Below are 11,868 nucleotides of genomic sequence, written 5' to 3' on the forward strand. Positions count from 1 at the left end.
GGGTTGGGCTGAGTATGAGCCTACTGGGCAATCACATGTATTTACATTGAGAATATCAGTGAAGAAGGTCCTGAGACAGCACCAGACTCTTCTTAAAAAGGCTGCAGACAGGGAGAGATGATACCCATTACCTCTCCTGTCAAATGAAATGGCTGTCATCATTTAGCCCTGTTGCCCAAGGAACAAAATAAAATGAGGCCCTAAAGTACTCATTCAGTATCATAGGATGACCATTTAGATCTGGGAGGGCTAGATAGAGGTTAGAGAATCATAGATCCTAAAGCTGGAAGGGACCTCATAGGACATCTAGTCCAGGGATCCATAGCTTGGGGACCACAGAGTGATCTCAGAAGATCCTCTGAATGTGAATGGGGTGAGGATGGGTGGGGAGGGAAACTCTTTATTTTCACTAATCTTTAACTGAAATTTATTGTATCATTGGATTATTAGTGTAGGTAATAAACCATTATTTTTTATCTATCCAGGGGTTTTACCAATCTGCCCCCCCCAAAAAAAATTACCACTGAGCTAACTGAAGCCCAGAGAAGTTAAGATATTTTAAAAGACAGTAAAGTACTGAGCTAGGATTTTAACCTGTTCATCCAACTACATAGTCAATATACTATACTAAATTCCTTTGACTCTCTTCTGGTAAGACCCTGCTTTCTGTTTCTCTGTATGTATTTTCAAGCAGATTGAGTGAGCATGAGCAAGAAGGAAAATATTTAAGAGGGAAACCTCCCTTCTCCCCTTCTCTTTCAGATTGTTTCGGGGAAGATAGGATGACTTGATGGGAAGCCCAATAAATTGGATCACTAGAGATTTGGGTTTAAATCCCAATTCTGTCAATAATTACAGAGGATATGTGAATTCACATCTCCGATCTCCAGTTTTATCACCATAAATGGGGATAACAATACCTGCACCATTTATCTCAGGAGGCTTCTAAGGAGAGAAAAATAGGAGTTTTCTAAAGGTAAACTCTAATTTGTACCTGTAAGAGATGCCAAACCTGAGATTCAGACCCTGTGCCTGAAAGGCAGTGCTCTTCCTACTAAACCAGGGAGCCAACTACTCCAAGCATGTAATTTATGACAAAATGGCTTTCAGAAACTTGACTCTCCTGAAGACATCATAGAGATCTCCAGAAGAGCTAACTAATCTATTTTTTTGTACTATCATTGTGTCTTCTTTCCCTGTGCTCTCCTAAAAAAAAAAATGCTTCTCTTTCTGCATTCTCCCTTTGCTTCCCCTGGCATTCCGTCTCTCATCCCATTCCAATCTGAGCTTTCCTGAGCTCAGTGCCAAGCACCAGCACCCTGCATGTAAGAACTCAGTTCAGTAGAGTTTCCTGGCCTAAACAAGAAAGGAGTTCACATGGCAACGGCTGAACACTAAGGAGGAACACAGGCAGGCAGCAATCACCACCAAATTAGACAGGAGGGAACAACTGGAGAAAGCAAAGAGCTCATTCTTCAGTTCAGTAGAGAACATTAAAGAGATAAATGACAAAGGCCAGGAATCCTAACTTTTACAGATAGAAGATGAATGATGGGACAAGCTTCATTTTTCTTTAAATAACCATCAAGCTTTACCCAAAATCTCGTTGGTCTAATTTTTACTTACCATGAAACCAATACAATGGAAACAATGGTCAAAACTGAAAAAAAAGGAAAAGGAAAGGCCATTTACTTTGCCCAAGCAAATTTAAGTTCTTATGAAAAGATAAAAGACCTTGAGGCTATTCGTTTTAATTTTGGAGGACAAATGAAGAAACAAATTAATGAGTAATAAAGGCCTTCATTAAGCATAACCTTATGTTCAACAAAGTTTCCTTCCTTGGAAAAAATAGGCACAAAGACTACAACAATGTAAATGGCAAAAGAGCTAAACAATCAAAATGGAATGCTTTGAAATTATAATGACCAAGCTGGGTCCCAAATAAAGAGATATCAGAAGATACCTCCCCCACCATACTCCTTTGAAGAAAAAATTTGGACTGGGCATGGAACACTGCAGATAGCATTAGACTTTTTCAATATCTTGGTTAGTTTTGCTGAACATTTCTTTCCCTTCTGTTTCATTCTTTATTATAAAGAATGGCTCTCTGGGAGGGGGAGTAAAAGAGGGATACTACAAGTGAGAAATGTAGGTAATGTGAAAACAGTATCAATAAGCATTTATCATAAAAATTTTCTTAATGTAAATTTTTAAAATTTACGGAATTGAATCCTGAAGTAAAAATAACCAAACTAGATCCTAAAAAAGAGATATGTCTTCTCTCCTATCTTTGTAGAGGTGAAGGACTATGGAAAAAGAATTCTACGCTTAGTTGCTCTATTAATTCTCTTTAAAATGTTGTCATTTGATAACTCTCTGGAAGAGAAAAAAATACAACTGGGGAAAATGTAAGATATGCAATATATATGTAGGTGTGTATAAAATTCCCAAAAGAATTTCCCTTCCTTTGGACTTCATTGAATATATAGAATTTTGTTAAAATCAGACTATAGCCTAATGAGCACAAACCTATTATATCCCTTCAGTATTACAAATTCACCTTGTTCAAAGTGGATTTCTTTTTCTTCTTTCTTTAATATAACTTCAAACTTCTCTATTTCTATGGAGGATACTGCCATCCATTCAATCACCTCCACTCATAACCTCTCCTTGCCTCCCTCACATAAAATCAGTTAGCTAGTCTTATCTTTCAGTACCTCCATGTTCCTTACAGCTCTCAATAACTATAATAACAGTCTCTATATTGGCTTTCCTGATTCTATTCTCTCCTATCTCCAATCTATCTTCCACACATCTGTCAAAATAATCTTCCCAGATAGCACAGTGGATAGAAAGGGAGGCCTAGAGTCAGGAGGACCTCGACTAAAATATGATCTCAAATCTGGCCTAGCTGTGTGACCCTGGGCAAATCACTTAACCCTGTATGCCCAGCCCTTGCACTTCTTAGTGTTATTTGTAAGACGGAAAGTAAGGGTTTAAAATAATAACAACACCAACTACAAAAATCTTCAAGGCCTTGTGACTAGGTCATTTCTTTGCTCCAGAGCCTTCAGGCAGGGGATCCCTGTTTTCTCTAGGCTAAATTACAACCTCCTTACCTGGCATTTAAAGTTCTTTACAATGTGGCTCCAATCCACCTCCCCACCCTTATTTCATATTGTCTCTTCTATCACATTCAATTCTAATCAAGCAGCCTATTAACTATTCTCTGAATTCATCATTCTCTCTTGCTTCTGTATATTTGCCCAATTTGTCTCCTACTAACAAAACCCCATTCTCCCAATTTTTAATAATTTCTCCTTCAAATTACCTTGTCACTTAACTTACATAGTTATAAATATATAAAGTTGTATCATTGTGGTAGAATATAAGCTTCTTGGCAGGTAGCATATTTTTAAAAGGTTATCTTTTGTATTCCTAGTGACTTGACATTCCTGAAGAAATCATAGGACATCTAGTCTTGTGCCTTCCACATAGGTGGTACTGCATATGTTTGTTGAATTAAACTCCCAAATAGAAACTATTCATTAAAAGTATCCTATGTGCAAAAACAAAAATGAAACTACACTATTGTCCAGGATACATTTCTAATCTTCTAATTCATTATAAAGTTTTAGCAGCTATGCAAACTGGGAAGAGGGAGGTTCTTCCCTGGAATATTCCCTGGAAAAGGGGTGACTTCCTGAATTAAGGTAGCATCCATAAAGCATAGGTAAGGGAAATAACTGAGATGTATTGAAAAGAACACTGGTTTTGGAAGTTAGAAAATGGATTCCTATTTTTGACTCTGTTATTTATAACCAGTATGATGTTGGCCTCTTCAATTCTCTAAGCCTCAATTTTCTGGTTCATAAACTGAGGATTTGGACTAGAAAATATCTTTAATTCATTTCCAGCTCTAGATCTTTTAGGTCAGACCTTCTTCCACTTGACAAAGAAGGTATTTGAATGTTTCTGAAGCAATATTATACAATTTAGGCCTAGTAGAAGGTAGGATTTTTTCCCTTTAAAATGTCCTCCACACAAGGGAAAGGGGAAATAGCAGCACTGAACAGAAACATTAGAATTGAGAGGCTGTTTAGAAAACATCTAGCACAATCCACTTGTTATTCTCTGTGAGAAACTAGTTTCATTTTCCTTCAGTATGCTTTAGTTCTAGTAAAATCATATGGGAGTAAAAGAACACTCTTTAAAGATTCCCACCCATTCAAGGGCTTGAGCAGAAGCTGCAGACCAGTTTTCAGCAGTGGGCTAAAGGCTCCAGTATTCAGTAGGAAATTGCTGAATGGGCCCAGAGAGCACAAAATTTTTTTCAAAAACACCTAAAACCTCAGGATGAGTGACAATAAATTCTGAGGCTAGGGTAGTCCATTCACCCTGAAATTCCTCTTTTACCACTGCCTTTTCAGCTGAGGCCTTCTTTCCTTGTCCAACTCCCCTGAATTTCTAAAGAACTAAGGATTAGGCTTGACCTTCCATAGATGTTCATGTGAGATAGCACCACCCCTATGGACCCTGGGGGCCAGCATCCACTAAATCTGACCCCATAGCACAAGCTCTCAATTTGTCCTCTAGAATGGCAATGTCCACATATCAAAGGCTCCTGATCAGCCTTAGGACAGGTAACCACCAGGGGGCCAGGCTTCCAGAAAGCTGCCTAGATTTGGCATGGCAGCAACAAATTTTGAGGAAACAATCTGCTGACCAGTGTTACTTGGATGACCCTTAGGTAAGCTGGGTTTCAATAGCACAAAGTTTCTAGCATAAGCTTTTCTCAAAGTTTTCTTTAGATTTATGATGTAAATGTCATCCTTTCTTTCATTTGAAAGTCCAAGTTTGTGCTATCCAAGTGGGATTCCTGTAACTAGGAACTTAAGGATATCTTCTTCCTTCATCTTTAAAACATCTAGGGCTTTCTGGACACTGAGCATTTCCCTTTAAAGTTATGAAGGAAATGAAATAAAACATTCCATGAGTCTCTGTCCTTTATTGCATAATTTTTTCTAATCACAGGTAAGAAAATGATAAGCAAAATAATATCGGAAGCCATAAAGAAAGGTTTATTATGGATGGCCAATCCCATAACAAAGCTGGACCCCTGGTCATGACCAAAGGACCCTGAGCACTGTGAAAGACCTTCCTTTATGCCCCAAAGAATTAGACAACTTTTATACCAGTACTAAAATAGTAAAAAATTGTCATGCCCCTCAAAGAGTAGCAACACCTAGAAGCAATATTCATTGGTTAACTAGGAAGCACTCCTTATTTGTCCATAGGTTAGGTATGAAAAGAGCTAACTCACTTATTTAAACCTCAAGAAATGATGGACTAGAGAAATTATAATATGTCCAAGGTCAGAAAACCAGTGTCCGAGAATCAGACTACAGCTCCAGTTCTCATTCCACTATGCCAGGAGATAAATATTTTGAGGGTCCTTCTGCATTCCTTCTGCAATCTGACAAAACCTATGAACCTTTGGTTAGAATTTTTTTCAATGCAAAACTGGAGGAAATGCTAAGTTTCAGTTAAAGGTCAGTAAGAATAAAGATGATTCTTTTTTGTATCCTTCTCATGGACCCTTGAAATATAAAGGTATTGTTCACAGGTGAAGAAACCCCAAACTATAATAAAACCAAGCTTCCACTGCTTATTTCTAAATAGCTAAACTGAAGTTCAGACAATATATTTATTATGGTAGATTAGGTTGTCTAATTCTATAGTCCTTAGGGGAAAAACTTGCCTTTAATAATCCACCACCACCCCTTCATTGGAGCTCAAGTGAATTAGGACTGGACTAGAAGCCAGGAGGCCTGCATTCCTGTTTAGTTGGTTGTCTCCTATAACACAAATACATACTCTCTAATAAGGATATCACTGAGTAAGTCACAAAGTTCTAGATAAAGGAGACCTACAGATATCATCATGATGACCTTTATAGCAAATCAGAAATGAGGTTTACCAGGCAGCAGAAAGTGCATTGCCTCTGATCCTCTATGCCCCTTTCAAATTTAGATTTATGTGCAGAATAGGACAAAGAGGGGCAGCAAATAATGTGTCCTTGGAAAACAGGAACCAGGGGACAGTCAGAGCTAAAAAACCTTCAGAGTAACTTTCTAGACACAAGTCATCTCCAATGAATGGTCAGGACATTTTAAAAAGAGCAAATCCCACTCTTTTTTCTTCCCTCAGATACCATAGGCTTGGCTAATTCCTAAATCCCATGATCCTGTGACAGCCCAAAAAATTGTTTGGATCCTTACTATAAACGTATAGGGAAACAGAGATCATCTATTCCAACCAATCCTTGTGTCTTTCCATATACCAATAATACCTAGCACCTTCATTTACTTGGAGGATCATGATATACAAAATTTATCATCCTATCTAGATCAGAGAGGCTGTTGTCTATCAATCCTTAAGAGATTCTCCTTTACTCAATGAATTCAGTGTTTAACTCCTAGCCATTTTCTTCTCCTTAGTTCCTGCGCCCATTAGAGAACTTCATTAGATATACTGATGCTCCTTCAGTATTCTAACTGCCCATCTTTTCAATCTACTCAGCTACAAAGATGATCACTCTTGATCTCACTATTGCCTACAAGTTTTACTTCTAAAATTCACCAATTCTGAATAGTAATCTTTTATCATTCAAACTTCCCCTGGCCTTACAACCCCAACCTAGTTCTTCCTGATCTCAACTCCATTCCCTCCACCCCTCATTTCTTTTTTAAAAGATTGTACCCTCACTAGTTATACTTTCCAATCTGAATTTCTTGGTTAAACAACTGACCTGTATTTTCAATGCTACCTAGACATTTTCACCATCCTTCTTTGTTACTATTATTTGCAACCAAATAGGACTCTAGGAAATCAAATTCATTTTAATGAGGCTATCACTATAGCAAGGAAGCATTCTACTCCTCTTTAATTGACTGCTCCCCTTCTTTTCTTGGTGATTCTCCTTTTTCTGGGTTTTCATATCTGTTTTTTTCTCATTCTCCTCCAATTTGTCTAATTATCCCTCAGTTTGTCTTGATGGTCCTTCACTAAAATCATATCAATTCACTAATTGTTCTCCATGACTGTCTGCCGTGATAATTTCATCACTTTCCCTGGATTCAATTATGACTTTATGATCTACTTGCTTAACCTCTCTCCCCTTCTCCAGTTTCTCACCTCCAGCTGCCTTTTGTCTTTCTGAAACTGGAAGTCCTAAAGGCCCTGTAAAGGCAACATTCATTCTCTTTCCCCTGGGAACCTCTATCTTCTCAGTCACCTAAGCTCACAACCTCAGTGTAATCTTCTACTCTTACTCTCACTCCCCCAACATACTCCATTCATTACCAACTCTTGCCATTTCTGTCTTGATCAGTTTGCAATCACTTCTCTCCACTCATATGGCCACCAACCTACTTCAGGCCCTCTTCTGGTTTCTCCTGGACTATTTTGAAACTTTTCTCTTTTTTATCTCTGCCTCAAGTCTTTCCTCACTCCCAATAAGATGCCAATGTGTTTTTCCCTAAAGTTCTGTTTTCATTCTGCTCCATTTCAATCTCCTCAAAAACTCCAGTGATTCCCTAGAACCTTCAGGATCAGACATATCTTCTGTTTGACATTGGAGTCTCTTCACAACTTGCCCCTGTTTTTTACCCATTTGCCCCCTCCTTGAATTCTTAAGATCTTTTGTCCTACTTGCTTTTTTCTTGAACTGTGCTCTTGCTTTTGAATCTCCTAGGTCTGGGATGCTCTCCCACTTCATCTACCCCACCACCCCCAGTTTGTTTTCCTCAAGACTCAGTTCAAACTTTCAAAGCAGATATTTCCCTCTCCAGAACCAAGGACAGGGATTTATACTCAGTAGGTGTTTAATACTTACAGAATCAAATTTCCTATAGAATTAGCAGATCTTTGATTTAGTAGATTAGACTCAAGAAAGACTAATGACCCTAACTCTTTTCTGAAAGCATGGGCTATCTTTTTTTCCTTTTTAAAACAGAAGAGCAGTAAGAGCTAGGGGAAAAAAAGGGTTAAACGACTTGCCTAGGGCCAATGAGTCAGAAAGTGCCTGAGGTCTGATTTAAACCCAGGTCTTTCTGAGTCCAGGCCCAGAGCTCTGTCCTTTGTGCCACCTAGCAGTCAGCAGTAATGCTCCCCTTTAAATTATCTCACCTCATCCCTGCATATTGCTATAATTGGGGGGAGTTGGAGGAGAGAGAGAAGCATTCCATGTGCTGATGTCAGAGGACCACTTATGGCCAATAGGAATTTGGACAAGTCACTCTCTGTATTAGGATTTCCGTTTCTTTTTCTTTGGAATATAGGCCCTTGATACTACATGGTACCATGGTACCATCCAACTCATAATCAATGATCTTCTGATTCCTATGTCTCTCCTATGTGTACTCAGCTAATACTATTGTTTTTCTAATTTATTAATTGAGTATTAATTTCATTGTCATAGGGAATTCCCACAGAAAATTCCAATTCAGGCCTCTCCTCTACCTGTCTCTGTGATTTATAGTTAAAGACCATTGCTTGGGGCACTGAGAAACCTAATGACTTCCTCAGAATAACATAGCATTAGAGGTAGGATTTGAACCCAGATTTTACTAATTCGATTCACTAAGTCAGCTCCAGTATCTATATCAAGTTAACTCTCATCAGGTGCTAAACCTACGGAAAGAGGGGAGAGCTAGGTAGCACAGTGGAGAAGAAGCCAGGCCTAGAGCTGGGAAGACCTGGGTTCAAATTTGACCTCAGATCCTAGCTGTGTGACCCTGGGCAACTCACTTAACTCACATTTCCCTAGCCCTTTCCCTTCTGTCTTAAGAATTAATCGAGGAAAAAGAAAGAAACCCATGATTATAAGTTTTGTGGCTCTCTTCTAGTTTTCTTTTAACTTACTATGTGCCTTAGTTTCACCATCTGTCAGTCTTGGATAATTACATCTGTCCCACCTAACCTCAGGAGGGGCTGTTGTAAAGATTCAAATGAATAAGCTTTGGTTAATGCTTGGTTTTTCAAAACACTTTCAAAGTAGGGCATTATTATTTTTATCTCTTTTTCAATCTTGTCTGGGCATTTTAGCTTGGTGTCTGGCAGTCACTCAGCAAACCTCTATTAAGTGTTTAATGTTTTCTAGGTACTGGGGCTAACTGCTGAGGTATGCAAAGAAAAATACAAAACACATTTTAATGAAGGAGACAGCATGCAAATAATGATTTTATATATATATATATATATATATATATATATAGAGAGAGAGAGAGAGAGAGACAGAGAGAGACAGAGAGAGAGACAGAGAGACAGAGAGACAGAGACAGAGAAACAGAGAGACAGAGAGGAGAATGAGGAAAGGTCTCCTACAAAGGGGATGGGATGTGAACTTAGTCTCGAAGCCAGGAAAGAGAGAAATCAGGGGTGAGGAGGGAAGAGCATTCATTCCAGGAATGGGGGACAGCTGGTACAAATCAAGAGATGGAATGTCACATGAGAGAGACATCAGGGTAATAAAGTATAAGAAAACTGGAAAGGATAGAGAAGCAAGGTAGCACAGTAGATAGAATGTCAGGCCTGGAGTAAGGAGGACCCGAGTTCACATTTGACCTCAACTTCCTAGCTATGTGACCCTAGTCAAGTCACTTAACCCAAATTGCCTAGCCCTTAGAACTCTTCTTCCTTGGAATTGATAGGTAGTGTTGATTTTTAAACAAAAGGTAATGGTATGAAAACGCCACCCCACCAAAAAAAAAAATAGAAGACAAAGAAAGGTCCATGTTGTAAAAGGCTTTGAAAGCCAAACAAAAGATTTTATAGTTAGTTTTTAGGAAGGTCTCACTACCAGGTAATATCTTGCGAGATATTCAGTGGGTACTAAATTTTTACAGGCTAGAGTGTTCTGTTTTTTTCCCCCGCATACTCTACATTGATCACTATGTCCAGGATCCTTTTGGATAACTCTTCTATAATTTCTGGGGGGACAATGGCTGTAGCCCTGAATCAAAAGCAATGGAATTCAGCCTTTTTCTTCCCTATACTTCCTTGTCAGTGTATTGTTGTCCAAATTAATGCTGTTTATACTCATGGAGGTTCTCTGCCTACCCTTCTTGGATTTTAGCCATTTCATAGGCTCCATTCAGTGGCCAGCTCCTTTGTCAAAAAGGAAGCATTCATTTTTAACAGCTATATTACAGAGCTAACGAGCCCTGTATTTTGCTCATATTGTATGTCTTGGAATACTTTCCATTTATGTTTTGGTCCATATTATAATTCCAAAAGTATGGGTTAATACTGGTATTGTGTGGATATCAATTGTTTTAGAACATTTGCTTTGATTTAAGGAAACCAATAGTTGTTTATTTTTCTAAACCAATACTGTCTTAGAATCAATACTATGTATCATTTCTAAGACAGTAAATTAATTGAGGTTAAGTGACTTACTCAGGGTCACACAGCTAGGAAGTATCCGGGTCCAGATTTAAACCCAGGACCTCCCAACTCCAGGCCTAGCTCTCAATCCACTGAGCCACCTCTCTGTCTCCCAATAATTTTCAAAGCACTGATCTTTCCTTAATACATTCATGTTTAATGTGGGTTGCCTGGAAGAAATCAGGTATTTTTCTATTAATTGTAGCCTTGGTTCATTGATTCAACTGGACCTCTAGACTAGTTCCTTGTTTTCCCTTGGGATATCTTCAGAATTTGATACTTATCAAAGCAGTGGTTAAATGTGTCTTACAGTAGAGCCAGATAGCTTAATGTTGTTCATATTCATATACATCAAGAGATGAGTCAGATATTTTGGTACAACTTCCAAGGATCACACAGCTGGGAAGTGTCTGAGGCCAAATTTGAACCTAGGACCTCCCGTCTCTAGGCCTGGCTCTCAATCCACTGAGCTACCCAGCTGCCCCCATAACTGCTTTTTGTAGCTGAATGGAAATACTAAGATGTAAGCTCAGCCTCTCTGAAGGCTCACTGAGAGCAGCCTCTTTACAACCCCTGGAGCTGATAGGACAAAGAGAGATAACTGATCTTCTTTCTTCCAGAAAAAGCTTTTTTGTCTTATCTGGTTGGAAGTGATGAATATTTGGTATAATGACACTATGAAAGATCTATTGCAACTAGGAACTTTAAAGATGATCGCATTGAATCTCCACATTTTACTGGGGAGGAAACTGATGATCCCATGGAGAGTGACTTGCCTGAGGTCATACTAAAATAGTTTTAAAAGACAAAAGCAAATGGAGGTGCAGAGTAAAAGGATACACCTGCAATCCCCTTGCCCCCACCCCACCCCAGCGGTTAGGAAATGTAAATATTAAGTTTCTTCCCCTTAAAGTCCATTTAATTCACCACCACCATTATTACTACCACCACCACCACCACCACCCAGTCCATACATCATAATAGAACTTTGTAGTTTCAGGAGGAGGTCCTTGGAGAGGCTGAGAGCAAAAATCTTTTCCTTAAAACTTCCTAAAGGTAAATGAAATCTATTACCCAGGAGGGGAGATTGAAGCATAAAAAGCTCAGTATATATGCAAGCATATATATGTACATACATTAAATAATTGTTATCTTTATTAAGTTAGGAAAATTACAAGACTATAACTTCTCTTTCAATGCTTTATTAATAGTTTCACTTTTATTATTCTGTGCATAATAAAACATCAATTCAAATGACTATCTGCATATAAATTACAGAAAAAAGACATTTTATGGCATTTTACAAAGTGCTCTTTTCTCATGTAATCATTATTTATTGCTAATAGTTGCATGGCAAAAATCTTTACTTAGATTTATTTTATTTGGTCCTTACTACTGGATGAGGTAGGTGTTGTTAAT

Source organism: Monodelphis domestica, chromosome 1 (assembly GCF_027887165.1).
Source record: "Monodelphis domestica isolate mMonDom1 chromosome 1, mMonDom1.pri, whole genome shotgun sequence".
NCBI classification, from domain to species: Eukaryota; Metazoa; Chordata; class Mammalia; order Didelphimorphia; family Didelphidae; genus Monodelphis; species Monodelphis domestica.